The sequence below is a fragment of the Papio anubis genome, chromosome 5, assembly GCF_008728515.1.
Source record: "Papio anubis isolate 15944 chromosome 5, Panubis1.0, whole genome shotgun sequence".
NCBI lineage: Eukaryota > Metazoa > Chordata > Mammalia > Primates > Cercopithecidae > Papio > Papio anubis.
In genome coordinates, this window is record NC_044980.1 from 173,621,400 (window position 1) to 173,640,568 (window position 19,169).

General features: G+C 48.1%; 1 pseudogene; it reads right to left on the bottom strand.

Annotated features, from left to right (window-relative positions):
• Window positions 1-1,215: 1,215 nt before the first annotated feature.
• LOC116275013 lies at window positions 1,216-4,246 on the bottom strand (annotated as a pseudogene).
• Between the last annotated feature and the right edge of the window lie 14,923 nt (window positions 4,247-19,169).

Genomic DNA, 19,169 nt, shown 5'->3' on the forward strand with positions numbered 1-19,169 from the left:
ATGAGTTGATGAATGGATAAACCAAATGTGTATTGAAGAGGCCTCGTTGTCTGGGGTAATACTTGAGGTCCGTTGTCTCATGGTCATGAAGATCAAGGATGTGAACACACAGAGTGAGATGAAAAGCAGAAGTTTTGTTTTGTTTTGTTTCTGAGATGGAGTCTCACTCTGTCGCCCAGGCTGGAATGCAGTGGTGTGATCTCAGCTCACTGCAACCTCTGCCTCCCGGGTTTGAGCAATTCTCCTGCCTCAGCCTCCCAAGTAACTGGGATTACAGGCATGTGCCACCACGTCCGGCGAGTTTTTGTATTTTTAATCGAGATGGGTTTCACCATGTTGGCCTGGCTGGTCTCGAACTCCTGGTCCTTCTGCCCGTCTCGGCCTCCCAAAGTGCTGGGATTACAAGTGTGAGCCACCGCACCTGGCCAAGAGCAGAAGTTTAATAGGAGAAAGAAAGATAACTCTCTGCTACAGAGAGGGGTCTCAGAAAAATGGGTTGTGGCTCCACAGTGAAATGCAGGGGAGTTACTGAGGAGCTGGTGAGCAGGTGGTGTCTGATCTACATCGGGCAAGAAAAACTGATTTGACCAGGCATGCCATTTGCATAGGCCACGAATCTCTGGTAGTCCCCACCCTAATCTTTTACTATGCAGATGGGTTCTCTGCCTGAGCTGCGCCATGTTGCCCATTTCTTTTTTTTTTTTTTTTCCTTTTTTTTTTTTTTTTTTTTTTTTGCTAGTTTGTGTAATAATTTTACTGCATAAGAAATTACAGAGATTGTATAAATCATTAGGTCAACAGCGCACAGAGAAGAACAAAACAAAAACACGGTTTGGATCAAATAAAAAACAGCAGGAGGCTGGGCGCGGTGGCTCAAGCCTGTAATCCCAGCACTTTGGGAGACCGAGACGGGTGGATCACGAGGTCAGGAGATTGAGACCATCCTGGCTAACCCGGTGAAACCCCGTCTCTACTAAAAAAAAAAAAAAAATACAAAAAACTAGCCGGGCGAGGTGGCGGGCGCCTGTAGTCCCAGCTACTCGGGAGGCTGAGGCAGGAGAATGGCGTGAACCCGGGAGGCAGACCTTGCAGTGAGCTGAGATCCGGCCACTGCACTCCAGCCCAGGCGACAGAGCGAGATTCCGTCTCAAAAAACAAAACAAAACAAAACAAAACAAAAACAGCAGGAACAACTCAATTCTTAAAAATACCACAAACTCCTCAAATGTGGCTCCATTTGAGAGAAAATTTTGCATTTTCTGGATAGAATAATGTCTATAGTTTCATTAAGCAAAATGGAAAATGGCTTTTCAGTTTAAAACACTAAAAAGCAACTTACACAGATGTGTTGCCCTCTTCACCTTGGATGTAACAAAAATAAAGATGTGAGGCTGCCTGCCCTTGCCTAAAGCATGGCTTGAACTTTCCATTGATAGTAATAGTTTATGAAAATTTTACATTACATAACCTCCTATGTATTGAAATTGCACAAGTCAGAGCATTCAAAAACGACTGCAAGAGTCAATTTCTTCCTATGGGGAAAAGCAAATAGATGTGCTACATGTTAAAACTTCCATTCCTCATTCGATTATTTGTCCCATTCCAAACATGAAAATACAAATAAATATTTCCTTACAAACGAGGTTCACAGTATATTGTTTTTTAAAAAAAGAGATAAAAAAACAAGAATCTTCATTTGTTTTGTCATTAAATAAAATGCTAACATATAGACACGTTCAATATTTATACAAAGTGTAGGAGTCAGTCTATCCTTTCTTGGTCATAACTGAAGTTTAGTAGTGCTAGTCCGTACCTGACAAGGCTCAGATCCCAAACGTACGTTCAATTCTACTAAAAGTTGCTCAAGATAATTTTTTCTCTTTTTCTGTTTAATTAAAAAAAGACAATTTTGGAATTTTAGAATTACACTTGAGTTGTCTGAAAAAATACAATTTCAATGAAAAATCATATCAAGCATTCAAGGGTATATTGCTAGTGCTATAATCTTTTTGCATGTCTTTGTTTTCATAGAAAAAATCAATAAAATAACATGTCTGAGACTTTTAAATGGTTAAATGTAACCACATACTATTAACGATATGCCTCATGCACACACACACTCAAACTCAAAACATGAAGGAAAAAGGATCAGACGTCTTTCTCCTGCCTTTGTTCTAGCTTTCTTCTTAGCAGACCGTAGTTCTCCTTAGTTCCTAATGTCCTGGGGTCAAGCTGCAATGAGATTTCACAGTGTTTCTTGGCCAAGTCTAGGTGTCCCCAGTGTGATAAGGCACAGCCACGTTACCACGGTAACCTGCAGAATCTGGATTTGCTTTCATTGCCTCGAGGAACAAAGCTTCAGATTCCTTGTATTTCTGGGATTTCCCCAGCACCTTTGCCAACGAGAACATGACAGAGGGATCATTAGCTGTTCATTCCAGTGCCTGTCTTTCAACTGCTTCAGCTTGAGCTAAATTACCTGTATTTTCGAGCAGTGTCATCACGTGTTGCAGGCCAGGCTGTGCTCTGGTGTCAGCTCCTCTCTCCACGCATTCAAGGCATCCACGTGGCGACTGAGATCAGCGTACAGAGCCCGAGGCTGTGGTGACAATCTGGGTGTTTCCTTCTGTGTTTAATCGCCCTCCAGTAACTTCGCTCTGCCGCTTCCAACCGTTTCAGGTTGTTCTGCAGGATGCCTGGATCCGTCCACGCAGCGGCAAAGTCTGGCTGTGATTGAACAGCCAAAGACGGCAGCTCCTCAGCTTCCTGTAGCTCATGCCTTTCTTTTAAGCTATTTCCAAGATTATTCACGGCATGAACCTACTTGGGAATTCATCTTACCGCTTCCCGGTGGCACCTGCTGGCGGCTGCCTGGTTGCCTTTCTCAGCCGGGTTGTTGCCAGTGTTGTGGGGAACTGAGGACGCAGACCGGGCCTCTGCACAGCCGCACCCCCTCCGCCCCTGGCCCCTGCACCCCAGCACGTCGCCCAGGTTCCCAGCACCTCGCCCAGATTCCCAGCACGTCGCCCAGGTTCCCAGCACCTCGCCCAGATCCCCAGCACCTCGCTCAGATCCCCAGCACCTCGCTCAGGTTCCCAGCACCTCGCCCAGGTTCCCAGCACCGCAGCACTGAGTCTCTTTTCCGCGGTGCATTTGCTCAGGGCTCCGAATCCCAACGTCAGCAGCACACGGCGCCCGGCGCTGGGGAGGGACAGGACTCGCTCCGCGACCAAACCACGAAGCCCACTCGGAAGAGCAGGTTCCTTGCGGAGAGAAATGGGATGACGAGAAACCCCAGGCCCAGAGTGAGGATCCTTCTCTTGTGGCCGCGTTCAGAGCCCAGGGCGAGGCGTGTTAGGCCGACGAGCAGGTGCAATTACCCTCCGGTGGCTGAGGACTTGGTGAGGGGGAGGCAGCCCACGGACCCATCAAAACACAGTCGCCAGGGACACAGCCTGCCGGGCGTTCAGTGAACGGCAGTAATTGTAGTTTACGGCCCTCCCCGCAGGCTGTCAGCAAAGGAGGCCGCGTTGTCCACCTCGGGGAAGGCCGGCGGGGGTGCCTATGATCCTCCCGGGCACGTAGAGCATCCCAGCCCCTCCGCAGGTGAGCAAGGGTCATTCTAAAGAGGAGGCCCCGTTCCTGAGCTCCGAGTTCTCTAATGACTTGTCTTATGTAGTCCCTTCTGGACAATTTCCAGAACACTGAATTCGCCCACCACCAAGATGTCAAATCCCGAGTTCGAACCCAGCACGGTGATCCCTCGCGCTTTGCACAGCAGGGCCACTGCTCCCAGAAAGACAGCAGCACCCGGAAGGTGGAAGAGCGTGCTCCCTCCCTGTGACTTTCTCTAAATGCTTTACAGTAGCCAAGGAAAGATAACAAGAACAGTATGTTGCCCATTTCTTTATTACTGTACGTGTGGTAACGAAAAAAGGGAAGATGGAGCCTCCGTGTGGGACACGTCTGGCCGTTTTCTATTGGCAGGGCTGCCAGCGTTCCCCGGCGCAGGCTTCCGGCTGCCTCAGCGCAAGCTTCCGGCTGCCGGCGTTCCCCGGCGCAAGCTTCCGGCTGGCTTCTCTCTGTTTCAAGCTCGGTTTTGGTTTTTCAGGCTGCTCTTTGTCGGACAAGAAATGATTTTGGAAGCTGCTTTTTGTGGGAAGGGAAATTCTGCCGAGAACTCTTTTGCCCTTACTATCTGCCTAAATAATTTCTTTCTACGTTTTATATCAGTATATTCACACAATGCAACTTTTTTTTTGAGAGATGGCCCCACTCTGCTGCCCAGGCTGGAATTCAGGGGTGGACTCACAGTTCACTGCAACCTTAAACTCGTGGGCTCAATGTTCTTCCCACCTCAGCCTCCCGAGTAGCTGGGACCACAAGTGGGAGCCACCACACATGGCTGTTTTTTAAATTTGTTCACAGATGCAGTGTCCTCCACCCCGCCCCACCCGGCAGGCTTAGTGACAGGAGCCTCTCCAGTTCCCACCCATGAAGGGGTCCAAAATCAAGGAAACAATCCCGTCTAATCAGCAGGTCTGAGTTTTTTCCCCAATTCCAAATTAGATCAGCCCCTTTGTGGGTGAGGCTACTGGTGAGGCTACTGGTTTTCAAGGCCGGCCCAGCCTAGGACATCAAGGTGGGGTGTCAGAATGGCAGCAGCTCCAGGCAAGAAGGCTGCAAAGTCCTGCTGTTCTAACTAGAGTTCTGGCAGCTTTTTATTATGAGTATATGAGCGTATATTATGAATATATACTCACATTATTATGAGTATATATTATGAGCTATCATCCATTTGATGATTTGCTTTTGGTCAATTTTGAGAGCTCTGAAATGACTGCTGTTGACAATTGTGTCCTATTTTATACTTTTGGGTGTGGGAACAGATTTGCCAGCTTCTGCCCTCTGCCAGGCCTAGAGGCCCACACTTCACTATTTTTGAGTGTATAAAGTGGATGGACCATGTGCTGTGTAACCACACTCCTAGTGATCACATCTGATTGTTTCCTTCTAGGTTTTCTACAGTACAGTGATGTAAGGAACAACCACACATTTCTTGGAGTATATATATAGATGTTTCTGCCATGAAAGCATGATCTTTGAAACATGAACAACACATATACAAACCATGTATCTTATCAATATGTCATGTACATGTACAGCAAACACATCAAAAGCATATAGCTGATTGATGAGGGAATTGTCAGGATGGTGAGTCTGAGTCACAGGGAGTTGGAGAAGTGGGGTTACACACTCAGGGAGGAAGAAGGATGGATATAACTGCTAAGTTTGATACAAAACAGGTTAATAAATCCCAAGGCAATAAACCTGTAGCTTCTGGGCTATCTTTTATACACAATGAGACTCATTTGGATCTCCACCACACAAGGCTACACCTTATCATCCAATGTCTCAGTGAATTTTAATTTTAATAAGTAGTAAACAGCAAGTCACAGAAAGCTACCTTCCCCTGTGGCTGAGGTTCTGCACGCAGCAGCAGCAGCATCTCCTGGGAACTTGTTAGAAATGAAAATTCCTGGACCCCAGCCCAGACCCAGCAAACAGACTCTGAGGATGGAGCCCAGAGATAGGTGTTTTTTATTTATGTTTTATTTTTTTGAGACAGGTTCTTCTCTGTCGCTCAGGCTGGAGTGCAGTGTCACGATCATAGCTCACTCCAGCTGTGGCAAGGGTTTTTTTTGTTTTACTTTTTGTAGAGTACTAGGGTTTTCCCTTGTTTCCCGTGAGCTCCTGGCCTCAAGGGATCCTCTGGCCTGGACCTCCCAAATTTCTGGGATTACAGGCATGAGCCATCGCACCTGGCCTGGGATTTTAAGTATCTTAACACACTCTCAGCCAGGTGTGTGAGTCGTGCCTGTAATCCCAGCACTTTGGGAGGCTGAGGCAAGTGGATCACTTGAGCCCAGGAGTTCAAGACCCACCTGGGCAACATGGGGAGACACCCGTCTCTACAAAAAATACAAAAATTATCCAAGTGTGGTGGCAAGCACCTGTGGTCTCAGCTACTGGGGAGGCTGAGGCAGCAGCACTGTTCTATCGCATAGCAGTCCAAACGGGAAACTTCCCCAATGTCCATCTGTGGGGAATGGATACATAAGGTGTGATGCTGAAAATAGTAAACGTCCACCTAAGCCTTGAGCTCCTGGGAAACGGCGACTGTTAAGAAATCCTCCACCCTCTAAAGCAGTTTGGAAATTTTTCAAGGAACTTGAAAATTCCTTTGACCCAGTAATCTCATTACTGGGTTTACATCCAAAAGAAATAATTGTTTCACCAAAAAGACACATGGCACTTGTGTTTTCATCGCAGTGCTATTCACGATAGCAAAGCCATGGTGCTCATCCATGGTAGATTGCATAAAGAAAGTGTGGCACATATACACCATGGAGTACGACACAACATAGAAAAGAACGAAATCACGTCCTTTGCAGCAACATGGGTGCAGCTGGAGGCCATCATTCTAAGTGAGTTAATGAAGGAACAGAAAATCAAATACTGCATGTTCTCACTTGTAGGTGGGAGCTAAACACTGGGTAGTCATGGACATAAAGATGGCAACAAGGGCTGCTGGGGACTACTAGGTAGGAGGGAGGAAGGGAGAGGGGAGGGTTGTGTAACTAAATGGGGTGCTATGCTCAGTACCCGGGTGAGGGAGTACCAAGCCTCAGCACCACATGGTATACCCAGGTGACAAACCTGCACATATACCCCTTGAATCCGAAATAAAAGTTGAAATTATTAAAAATAGAAGAAACGCCCTACCCTCCTGTAGGCCTTTGCCCTGCCACATGGATAAGGCTCATGGTGAACCCCTGTTGACCAACGATGAGGCCAGATCCAGACCCTCCAAATTCCCGATCCTCAACTCATGAGTGACTAGCTGAACTGTTTGTCCACACTGAACAATCTGGATAACCTGTTGAACCTGTTGTTCAATACTGAACAACCTGTTGACTTGTCCGTACTTTAGTCGGGCTTCCTGGTTCCCCGCAGGCTGTGACCTTGGCCCACCTTGAGCAGCACAGAAATCCCCCTAACAGCCCCTCCTCAGAATCTCAGTTTCAGGAGAGAACACTCCCCCATCCACTATCCCATCTGTCACTGCTCATCCCACCCCACCTGCCCTGGTCTTTCTAGCCGTGCTGACTCCTCCCTGCAAACGTGAAGGCCTCTCTGTAGCCTGGGATAGAGGTTCTTGCTGTCAGAGGAGTGGGCCTCCTACTGCAACAGCCCCTCCCTACCGCAGTGGGCTGTCCTGAGGCTGGAGTGCAGTGGTGCGATCTCCGCTCACTACAGCCTTGACCTCCTGGGCTCAAGCAATTCTCCTGCCTCAGCCTCCCCAGTAGCTGAGACCACAGGTGCTTGCCACCACACCTGGCTAATTTTTGTATTTTTTTGTAGAGACAGGGGTCTCCCCATGTTGCCCAGGTGGGTCTTGAACTCCCGGGCTCAAGTGATCCACTTGCCTCAGCCTCCCAAAGTGCTGGGGTTACAGGCATGACTCACGCACCTGGCTGAGAGTGTGTTAAGACACTTAAAATCTCAGGCCAGGCGCGGTAGCTCATGCCTGTAATCCCAGCAATTTGGAAGGTCCAGGCCAGAGGATCCCTTGAGGCCAGGGGTTCAAGACCCACCCGGGAAACAAGGGGGAAGGTCCTTGTGCGGGTCTTTGGTGACCATAGCAGGGTGGGTTCTGTGGTGCCCCGTGCAGATCCCTCCACCCAGACCAGACGCACCCCTCGATTGACAGGGAGCACAGCCTGCACTGAGCCCCTCTGTAGGCACTGCCCTGAGGAAGGGAAATGCCTCACCCAGGGCCACGCCTCCTCCCTGGAAGCAGCCAGAACCCAAAGACTGATTGGAACGGGGCACAGAGGCCAGGCCCTCCCACCTCAGCCTCACATTCCTGCAGGCTCCTCCCAGAGCCCCTGGGGTGGGCTGAGGCCTCAGTGGTAACCGTCTGGCCGCTCAGCTCCTCCCTCTGCCCAGTCACGCCTCCCTCCCTCCCTTGAGGATGTGATCCCAAGAGCACTCCCCCAAAAACTTCCTGCATAAAGCTCTGCTTCAAGGCCGGGCACAATGGCTCACGCCTGTAATCCCACAACTTTGAAGGGCCAAGGCAGGTGGATCGCTTGAGCCCAGGAGTTCAAGACCAGCCTGCGCAACATGACAAAACCCCTTATTTACAAAACAACAACAACAGGAAAAAAACACACACACACACAGAAAAAAAATTAGCATGGCATGGTGGTGTGCACCTATAGCCTCAGCTACTGGGAAGGCTGAGGTGGGAGGATCGCTTGAGTCTAGGAGAAGGCTGCAGTGAGCCGTGATCGAGCCACTGCATTCCAATGTGGACGACAGAGCAACACGCTTCCAAAAAACACAAACAAAACGAAAACCAAGTCTCCGCTTCAGAGACATCTGCTGGGAGCCCAGCGAGCCCAACCTGAGAGTCGGCGTGAGCTTCCAGGGGGCATCACGCAAGTCATGGCGCCGGGGCGTTGTCTGCGTGAGGTTCCCATTGTGGGTCGTCAGAGCCAGACCTGAGCATGCGTCCGGGTCAGCCCCAGCACACCCTAGGAGCCTCGGTGTCTTCACCAGGAAACAGACAACAGAACCTACCATGCAATGACCGTGAAGAGTTTAGGAGTTAGCACCTGCCGGCCCAGGGAACAGTCATTCAGGACAGCTGGGGTTAAGTAGGGACACTGTCCCGCACAGGCAGCTGGCCGTGGCCATGAGGGGTGCGTGGGGGTGAGGGGCACTAGTACCTGAGTGTCTGTCTGGTGGGACCCTCGCACTTCGTACCCTGCCTGGTTTCCTCATCTGCAAATGAGCTGATCTAGAATCTTCTTTCTAGGTCTGGATTGAGGGCCAAGCACACGGAGACTGGGAAGGAGTGTGCGGAACTGGGTGGGCTACTGAGCGCTTGGGAAAGGGCGGCTTCCTCCAGGGCAAGCCTGTCTCCCAGGGTCTGGAAGGCCTCAGGGCTGCAAACCCCCCCTCAAATCAGCCTCCTCCTATGGGCTCAGGAGACACCCAGTGCTCCACCCAGATCGGGCCTTCTGGGAGAGGGGTGACCCCATCTGGCAGTTGAGAAACTTGCAAAATGTCAGCCTACAATGAAGTCTTTGGGTCTCAAATCAGAAGATATCATGTAGCTGGTGGAAGGCAGTTGAGTTTTGGCGTCGGGACACCTGCACTTGAATCCCACATGGATTTGAGTCACCTCTTGGCTGTGTGACTGCGGGCAAGTTAAATGCCTCTATTGTGGGCACAAGGATAACGAAGCCTGCTGCCTGGGGTTTTAGTTAAGATTAGAGTTTGGAAGTTCACTGTGAATGCCTGGCATATAGCAGGTGCTTAAATAAGGAGCAGCTAGCATTAACAAGCATCAGGATTTTTTTCTGTAGGATGTAAATTTTCAGATCCAAATGCCAGCACATTCATTCTGGCCAATGGAACAAGAGAAAATATTTTGCATTGAGGCTATACTAGGAAAGCCAGGACACAAGGTCACAGGGATCCACCAGGGGCCACAACAACTTCTGAAAAAAATAAGCTTTTTTTTTTTTTTTTTGAGACGGAGTCTCGCTCTGTCGCCCAGGCTGGAGTGCAATGGCCAGATCTCAGCTCACTGCAAGCTCTGCCTTCTGGGTTTACGCCACTTTCCTGCCTCAGTCTCCCAAGCAGCTGGGACTACAGGCGCCCGCCACCACGCCCGGCTAGTTTTTTGTATTTTTTAGTAGAGACAGGGTTTCACCGTGTTAGCCAGGATGGTCTCAATCTCCTGACCTCGTGATCCGCCCGTCTTGGCCTCCCAAAGTGCTGGGATTACAGGCGTGAGCCACCGCGCCCAACCCAAAATTAAGTTTTTAAAGAGCAGCCCTGACATTGGGAAGCTGGTGTGGCGCTCACAGCCGTACCATACTGTTCTCCTGCTGGACATAAGCAGCCCCACAGAATGCCAGCCCCAGACAGAGCTACTTGGAGACAAAGATGAAAGGAGACCAAGCCAGGCCACTTCATCACTTCATCTAAGCACAGATGTGAGAAGTTCACTGCACCACCCACAAAGCACCAAACACTCCCAGCCAAAACCAGTGGCTGTTTCTTCTTTGTCAATTACAGCTTATTCTTCCCTCTAGTCTTCCCTTCTCATAGATTAGGTATCTTTTATCAAAACACCCAGTCATGGAACCGCCCTCACTTTCTAACAGCATCCAGTTTAAAGCAAACTCAGACATTGCCCCTAAATCCCCAGCTAAAGCCCAAATCCTATTAATACCTTCTAAGACCCCGTTCCCGGGAGACACCCACAATTCCCTGAAGTGTGTGTTCTCCTGCACTGCAATGAGCAATAATCCCAACTTGACCAACTGCCTGTGCGTCCTTGGTGGTCTTTGGCTGGAGGGCATCGATGGCTCCTAAGCTTCTGGAAGTATTCTATGTTCCTGCTTTTGTCATCCCTTTTCTGTTACTCATTAATGATCAGTTGTTCAAAATGAAGTGCAAACAAGCCAGTGGGGTGGGGTGGCACGTTCCTGTACTCCCAGCTACTGCTTGAGCCCAGGAGTTAGGGTACAGCCTGGGCAATGCAGCAAGACCCCATCTCTAATAATAAACCCCAACCCCCCCTTACTCAATGAAGTCCCATAGACTTGTCCAGAGCACTGAAGAGGCTGTGTCCTCTCAGAAGGGTGGGCTGCAGCTTCAGAAAGAGACAGACAGGAGGTGGAGCTCCTACAGACACCCATGGAGGCGGGCACAGCAGTGATGCCCCAGAATCAACACCCTAGGAATCCTAAGGAAGGAATGAAGGATCTGCTGCCCCTGCCGGGTTCCCTGCATGGTCTTGTCCATCACTTGACATTCCTGTGAAATTGCACCAAGTAGCCCATCTAAACCTTGGTCACGGCCTGTGGCTTTTGTGGCAGCCACGAGGAAGGACAGACAGGCTCTCGGGGTGCAGTGGTGAGCAGACAGGTGAGCAGCAGGTCATAAGCTTACAGCCAAGGGCAGAAGACAGTGACAAACCAGGTGTTACAGTTTAACTTTATCACTGTTAAAAATTAAGGGACGTCCAGGCGCAGTGGCTCACACCTGTAATCCCAGCACTTTGGGAGGCCAAGGTGGGCAGATCACCTGAGGTCAGGAGTTCAAGACCAGACAGCGAATATGGCGAAACCTGTCTCTACTAAAAATACAAAAATTAGCTGGGTGTGGTGGTGGGCACCTGTAGTCCCAGCTACTCAGGAGGCTGAGGCAGGAGAATCTCTTGAACCTGGGAGACAGAGGTTGCAGTGAGCAGAGATCACACCACTGCACTCCAGCCTGGGTGACAGAGCGAGACCCTATCTCAAAAAAAAATTAAGGGACAACCTCAGTGAAAATATTTGCAACACATATAATGATTAGGAGATAATATACACATTACATATAAAATATAACAAATGTCTGGAATAAGTAAATATTTATATTTACATATTAAATACAGGTAAAGAACTCCTAAAAATTGGTTAAACCATTAAAACCTGCATGGGGGAAAATAGCAAAGGATATGAACAGGCAATTCACAGAACAAAATAAGTGGATGTATAAAAAATATACTCAATTAAAACAGTGGTAAGACATTTCTTGCTTAGCCAATTGCCAACGTTGCAATGATTTATAGAACCCACCAAGGTCAAGAAACTGGGGACCTAGCACCCTGCTTGTGGGAGCACAAGGGGTTCACCTTCTAGAGGGCAGTTTGGGAGGAACTACAGACAGGAAAGAAACCTTTCTTTTAAACCAGCCTTCCAGGGCTAGGAAAGTCTTCTGAAAATCCCAGTACAAAGAAATCTGCACAAAGACAAGCCTCCATGTATTACTAACTGTAATAACTTTGGTTCCGGGGCAGGAAGAACCAAGATCAATGGAGTGGAACTGAATCCACAGAACCCACAAAGAGACCCAAATGTGTTTGGGAATTGAGCACATGGTAATGGTGGAGTTTCAATGGAGAGAACAGTGGCCTATGTAATAGAAAACCAAGTCAAAAGTGAGAAAAATTAATGGTGGGGATAATGGTGTGGTTACAAAAAAAAAAAAAAGGAAGGTGGGACTGCATGGGACTGGAGGGAGAGGCGGGTTGGAGCAAGTTTGGTTTTTTTCCCTTTCCCTTGGTCAGCAAACTACCCTCCAGCCAAATCCAGCTTACAAGCTATTTTTCTACTGCCCAGTGAGCTAAGAACATTTTTTACACTTTTTACTGCTTAAAAAGATTAAAAGAATAATATTTCATGACATGTGAAAATTAGATGAAATTCAAATGTTGGTGTCTGTGAGTGAAGTTCCATTGGCACACAGCCTCTCCCTCTCGTTATGTGTCACCTTTGCTGGCTTTGGCACTAAAAGGGCAGACGTGGGTCCTTCCGACAAAACCGAAAAGTTTCTGTACGTGGCCCTTGCAGAGAAAGCCTGCAGACCCAAGCCTTAGAGAGAGGAGGTATGAGATTTTAGGCTTTGGTGTGGGTGGCTGGGGAGGTCCCTTGGTTCAGGAAATGGTGATTCCAAAGGCTGTTGTTGTCTGGGCGCTGGTGCTGTCTTCCTCCTCTGTCCACCCCATATCTAATGAATTCTGAGCGCTCGCTGGGCAGTCAGTGCAGGGCGGGACAGCAGTCACGTGTGGCTTCCCAAGGCATACAGTCACGGGCCCCTTAACAAGGATGCAGTCCGAGTCCGAGAAATGGTCGTTAGGTGGTTCCTGGCGTGAACATCACAGACTGCCCTCACACCAGCCTAGACGGTGTACTTCCTGCACCCCTAGGCTGGTTGGCATAGCCCGTCACTCCAAGTGACCTCTGTTCTACGACAGTACGGCTATGACATCACGAGGCCATAGGAGTTGTTCAGCTCCGTCATGATCATGGACCACTGTCTTGCATGTGTCCCTCCTTGCCTGGAAGGTCGCTGTGCAGTGCATGATGGCACTCCCATGTCAGGGGGCGCCGCGCTGGACCATCTCGTGCCACTGCCCACTGTCTGCCACTTTCCAACAGCTCCCTGCCCTAAAGCCATCCTGTTACTGCTTTTCCACCACTTCTTCCTCTGTGCATGTTACCCCAAACTCTGCAGGGACTACCGCTCGCCCAACATGCATTCTGGAACCTTCTGCAATCCTGTCCCACTGCCCCTGAGCAGAAGCGGCAAGCAAGGGTCACCGCAGCCCAGGCGCTGCCTCTGTCCTGGCCCCCTGTCCAGGTCCACAGCCATCTTCCCCTCCCCGGGGTGGAGTGCAGGCTCCAGATCAGTTTCTGTCTCCCCAGCTGAGAGCCCTTGTCTTGGTTCAGGTTGCTATAACACAATACCATGCGCTGGGCGGCTGAAACAATGAACACTAATTTCTCACAATTTTGCAGGCTGGAAGTCTAGATCGGGGTGCAGCACAGTGGAGTTCTTGGTAGGGATCCTCTTCCTGATTTATGCCCAGCTGCCATCTCACTGTGTCCTCACGAGAGAGGGAGAGGAACCAGCTCTCAGTCTCAGTTCTGTCTCCCCATGAATCTGAGAGTGGGCTGAGGCCAGGAATCTTTGTCCCCAGGCACAGCTACTCCAGAGGCTGAGGTGGGAGGATTGCTTAAGTCCAGGAGGTTGATGCTGCACTGAGCTGTGATTGCATGACTGCACTCCAGCCTGGGAGACAGAGCAAGACCCTGTCTCAAAGGAAAAGAAAGAAAGAGAAAAAAGAAAAGGAAGTTTTCATGCCCAATGTGGTAGCATAAGGGGGCATGGGAGACCTGACGAGAGGGTGTGGCAGACAGAGGAGACGGTGGCAGCGGAACTGTCTGGGGTTTATGGTGGGCATGGGGGTTGAACAGCAGGGATGCGCTGGCACCATTTCTGAGGGAGGGGACATTTGGGAGAAGCTGCTTGAGGAATGGGAGGCCATGAGTTCGGGCATGGAGCTGGAGCTTCAGGGCCTGGAGAAATTGGAGTGGAGATGACAGAGGAAGTATCCATATCATATCCTCGGTTTGCCGAGGATATGATGTCTGTGCCGCCATATTGACTGCAGCACTATTCACAATAGCCCAGATACGTGAGCAAAGCAAGCGGCCATCAGAGAAGGAGTGGGTGGAGACAATGTAGGGGATGTGCACAACAGAGCACCACTCAGCCTTAAAAAGAAGATAGTCCTGTCACTAGTGACAACATGGACGAGCCTGGGGGACATGTTAAGTGACATACCGCATGACCTCACTCTTACGTGGAGACTAAAAAGTGTAACTCACAGAAGCAGAGAATAGAATGGTGGTTGCCAGAGGCTGGGTGGTGGGGAGGGGTGGATAAAGGAAGATGGTCAGGATACAGAATTTCAGTTAGACAGGAAGAAAAGATTCAAGAGGGATCTGTTGTGCAACATGGTGAGTATAATAAAAATACTGTATTCTTGAAAATTGCTAAGAGAGTAGATTTTAAGTGTTCTCACCACACATACAGACAAATAATATGTGAGGGAAAGGAAGAAATAAAGAAGGAAGGTAGGGAGGGAGGAAGGGAGGAAGGAGGTCAAGTGAGAGACGGGAGCTAGGGATAACAGGGGGAGACACGGATAGTCTTTGCAGCCATGGTGGTGGACGATGCCGCCCAGGGAGAGAGCACGCATGAGAACAGAGGTCAGGCCCGTGTCTGTAGAATTCCAACATTTAAGAAAGGTAGGCCACGTGCGATGGCTCACGCCTGTAATCCCAGCACTTTGGGAGGCCAAGGCGGGCAGATCATGACGTCAGGAGATGGAGACCATCGTGGCTAACACGGTGAAACCCCATCTCTACTAAAAATACAAAAAAATTAGCTGGGCATGGTGGCAGGTGCCTGTAGTCCCAGCTACTCGGGAGGCCGAGGCAGAAGAATGGCATAAACCCAGGAGGCAGAGCTTGCAGGGAGCCCAGATGGCACCACTGCACTCCAGCCTGGGCAACAGAGTGAGACTCTGTCTCAATAAATAAATAAATAAATAAAATAAACAAAAGAAAGGTAGAGGAAGAGGAGAGTCAGACTGAGGCTCAGGAGGCGGGAGGGAACTGGAGGAGGTGTCATAGTTCAGGTCCACTCTGTTGAGGCTTCAGGGAACTGACAAAAGTGGGAACTGAAAACGCTCATGGCTTTAGAAGCACGGAGGCCACCTGCGACTGTGGCGAGCGCTGCGCTGCGTCCGTCCGTCCCTGTCCCTCCGGAGTCATTCATCAGCTGATAAAGGCGTTGCCCTGGCTCTGCCTGGAGCTGGCACTGAGCAGCACTCTCGCCAGCATTCCAGGGGCACAGCGGGACCAAATCAAGCAAGCTCCCTGCCCTCCACCCCAGGGGAGACGCAGGCACCGAAAAAAGAAACAAACAGATAACGTACGTGATCTCAGCTACTGACCAAGGTCAGTCCAACATTTGAAAAATCAATCAATGACATTCACCGTATTAACAGACTAAGAAAAGCCATAGGATCATCCCAGCAGTCGCAAAGCAGCATTTGACAAAATCGAACATCCATCCGTGATAAAAGCTCTCAGGTAACGAGAAACAGCAGTGAACTTTCTCAACCCAATAAGGGGCATTAATGAAAATCCTACAGCTAACATCACACTCAATGGTGAAACACAGGGCGCTTTTCCCCAAGATCAGGGGCCAGCCAGGGATGCTGACTCTCGCCACTTCCAGTCAACATAGCACTAGAGGTTCTAGCCAGTGCGATAAGTGAGAAAAAGAAATTAAAGGCATCTAGGTTAGAAAGAAGTAAAACTGTCATTATTCACAAGGACATGATATCTATTGAGAAAATCCAATGGAATCTATGAAGAGCTACTAGAACTAATAATACTAGAGCTAACAGATTCCAATGGAATCTACAAGGAGCTACTAGAACGCATATTATGTGTGTGTGTGGTGACTTTAGCAAGGTTGCAAGGTACAAGATCAATATGCTAAACTAATTTGTATTTCTGAATACTCCCTGTGCTAGGCTGTTCTTGCATTGCTATAAAGAAATACCTGAGGCTGGGTAATTGATAAGAAAAGAGGCTTCATTGGCTCATGGCTCTGCAGCCTGTGCAGGAAGCATTCCGCCAGCATCTGCTTCTGGTGAGGATTCAGGAAGTTTCCAATCACGGCAAAAGACAAAGAGGGAGCAGGCACATCACATGGCGAAAGTGGGAGCAAGAGAGAGCGAGAGGGGAGGTGCCACACACTTTTAAAAACCATATCGGGGAGAACTCATAATTGGGAGGACAGCACCAAGGCCACGGTGCTAAACCATCCATCAGAAATCCGTCCTCATGATCCAATAACCTCCCACCAGACCCCACCTCCAATATTGGGAATTACATTTCAACGTGCATTTTGATAAGGACATAAATACAAACTATATTACCACCCTTAAACAACTGGAAATTGCTTTGTGTTTGAGAAATAAAAGAAACTGCTGAATTCTGTTCTGTAGCTTTGGTTGTACACTTGAGCGAAAATCAAAAGGTTATGTTAATTTGTGAATAATTATAATGATAAAAAATGGTGCAGATACAACCTTCACTTTGCAAGCACTGCAGAGTTAAGTATTTTTGGGGAAATTATAAACAATTAAATCATTTCCCAACGAGCTCAACCAGCCCATTCTGGGCAGTCCCCAGACATAAACTTGTGACAAACTCTAGCCAAGCAACTTACCCACAGGAGAAAAAAGACTCCCTGTTTCAAGATGAGCTGTGGTGCTTCTCTCCTTTCTCCTCTTTTTCTTTTATAAACCCTACATTCACCTGTATTCAAGAAAATCAGCCAACTAATTGGTTTCTACGTGTTTGTGTTCAAGGGAACGTCCACATTCACTTAGCTATGCTGTGTCTCTGAGCTACTCTCTGACTCTGCAACTCTCTCCTTTCCAGTGGTTGCACTGTACTCTGTATTCTTTGGACTGGCTGTGTGTGGGCAAAGGCAAAAAGTGCAGGTTAAAAAATCAATTGGAGTGGTTATTTTGTAACATATGATAATTGAAATGTGGCCGTGTAGGAAAAGGTATCTTCTTCTTCTTCTTCTTATTATTATTATTATTATTATTATTGAGATGGAGTCTCACTCTGTCCCCAGGCTGGAGTACAGTGGCATGATCTCAGCTCACTGCAACCTCTACCTCCCAGGTTTAAGTGATCCTCCTGTCTCAGCCTCCCAAGTAGCTGGGATTCCAGCGTGTGCCACCACACGTGGCTAACTTTTGTATTTTTAGTAGAGACAGGGTTTCACCACATTGGCCAGGCTGGTCTACAACTCCTGACCTCAAGTGATCCGCCCACCTCAGCCTTCCAAAGTGCTGGGATTACAGGTGTAAGCCAAGGCACCCTGCCTATATCATTTTTAAAGATGCTATACTGAAATATTTAGGGATGAAATTATATAATGATTATATTTATTTTTAAACATTTCAACAAAAAATATACATGTAAAGCTAAATTCACAAGATTTTACTGATTGTGAAATATTGGTCGTTTATAGTTGTTCATTATACTAACATCCATGTGACTGGTATATTAAAAATCTTTTTAAACATTAATTTATTTATTTATTTATTTATTTATTTATTTATTTATTTTGGAGACATGGCCTCACTCTGTCACCCAGGTTGCAGGGCAGTGGTGCGATTACAGCTCACTGCAGCCTTAGACTCCTGGGCTTAAGCAATCCTTCTGCCTCTGCCTCCCAACTAGCTGGGACTACAAGAATGCATCAGCATGCCCAGCTAACTTTTTCTCCTTTTCTTGTAGAGATGGGGTCTTGCTATGTTGCCCAGGCTGGTCTCCAACTCCTGGCCTCAAGTGATTCTCCAGCCTCAGCCTACCAAAGCACTGGGATTGCACAGGGCGGCCACTATGCCTGGCCTATTTGAATTTTTTTAAGGGATAAATAACTTTTATTTAATTTCTAATTTAAGCTATGGTATTTGAGGTCTCTTTGTTACGGCGGTTTATTTTATTTTTATATTTTGTTTGTTTGTTTGTTTGTGACAGGGTCTCACTCTGTCACCCAGGCTGGAGTGCAGTGGCACCATCTTGGCTCACTGCAATCTCTGCCTCCCAGTCTCAAGCGATCCTCCCACATCAGCCTCCCAGGTAACCCGAGTATCTGGGACCACAGGTGCACACTACCATGCCCGGCCAATTTTTTATGTTTTGTAGAGATGGGTTTTGCTATACTGCCCAGGCTGGTCTTCAACTTGTGAGCTCAAGTGATCTGCCTGCTTTGGCCACCGAAAGTGTTGGGATCGCAAGAGTGAGCCACCATGTCTGGCCTATTTGAAATTTTTAATTGAAAAGCAAAAATGAACAAAAACATAATTTGGGCCCACAAATACACAGTTATTTGATTTTCACCAAAGGCACCAAAACAATTCAACATGGAAAGGAAAGTCTTTGCAACAAATGGTTCAGAAACAACCATAGGGGAAAGAAATTAACATTAATCCCAACCTCACACCAAAACAAAAAAGTTATATAAATATGTATTCTTTGGACTGGCTGTGTGTGGGTAAAGGCAAAAAGTACAGGTTGAAAAATCAATTGGAGTATTTTGTAACATATAACAATTGAAATGTGGCTATATATATAACAAAAAAGTTATATAAAATAGAATTTACACTTAAACATAGAAGCTAAAATTTAAAAGTTTCAGGAAAAAAAAACACACAGAAGAGTGTCTTTTTTTTTTTTTTTTTTTGATGGAGTCCCACCCTGTCACCCAGGCTGGAGTATGATCTCAGCTCACTGTAACCTCTGCCTTCCAGGTTCAAGCGATTCTCCTGCCTCAGCCTCCCAAGTAGCAGGGATTACAGGCCCAGGCCATCACGCTCAGCTAATTTTTTATTTTTATTTTTTGTACAGATGGGGTCTCATAGAACTCCTGAGTTCCAGGGATCCTCCCTGCCTCAGCTTCCCAAAGTGTTGAAATTATACAGTTTAAACCACTCAGTTCTCTCTCTGTGTGTGTGTGTGTGTGTGTGTGTGTGTGTGTGTGTGTGTGTGTGACAGGGTCTCACTGTGTCACCCAGGCTGGAGTGCAGTGGCGCAAATTTGGCCCAATGAAACCTCCGCCTCCCAGGCTCAAGCGATCCTCCCACCTCAGCC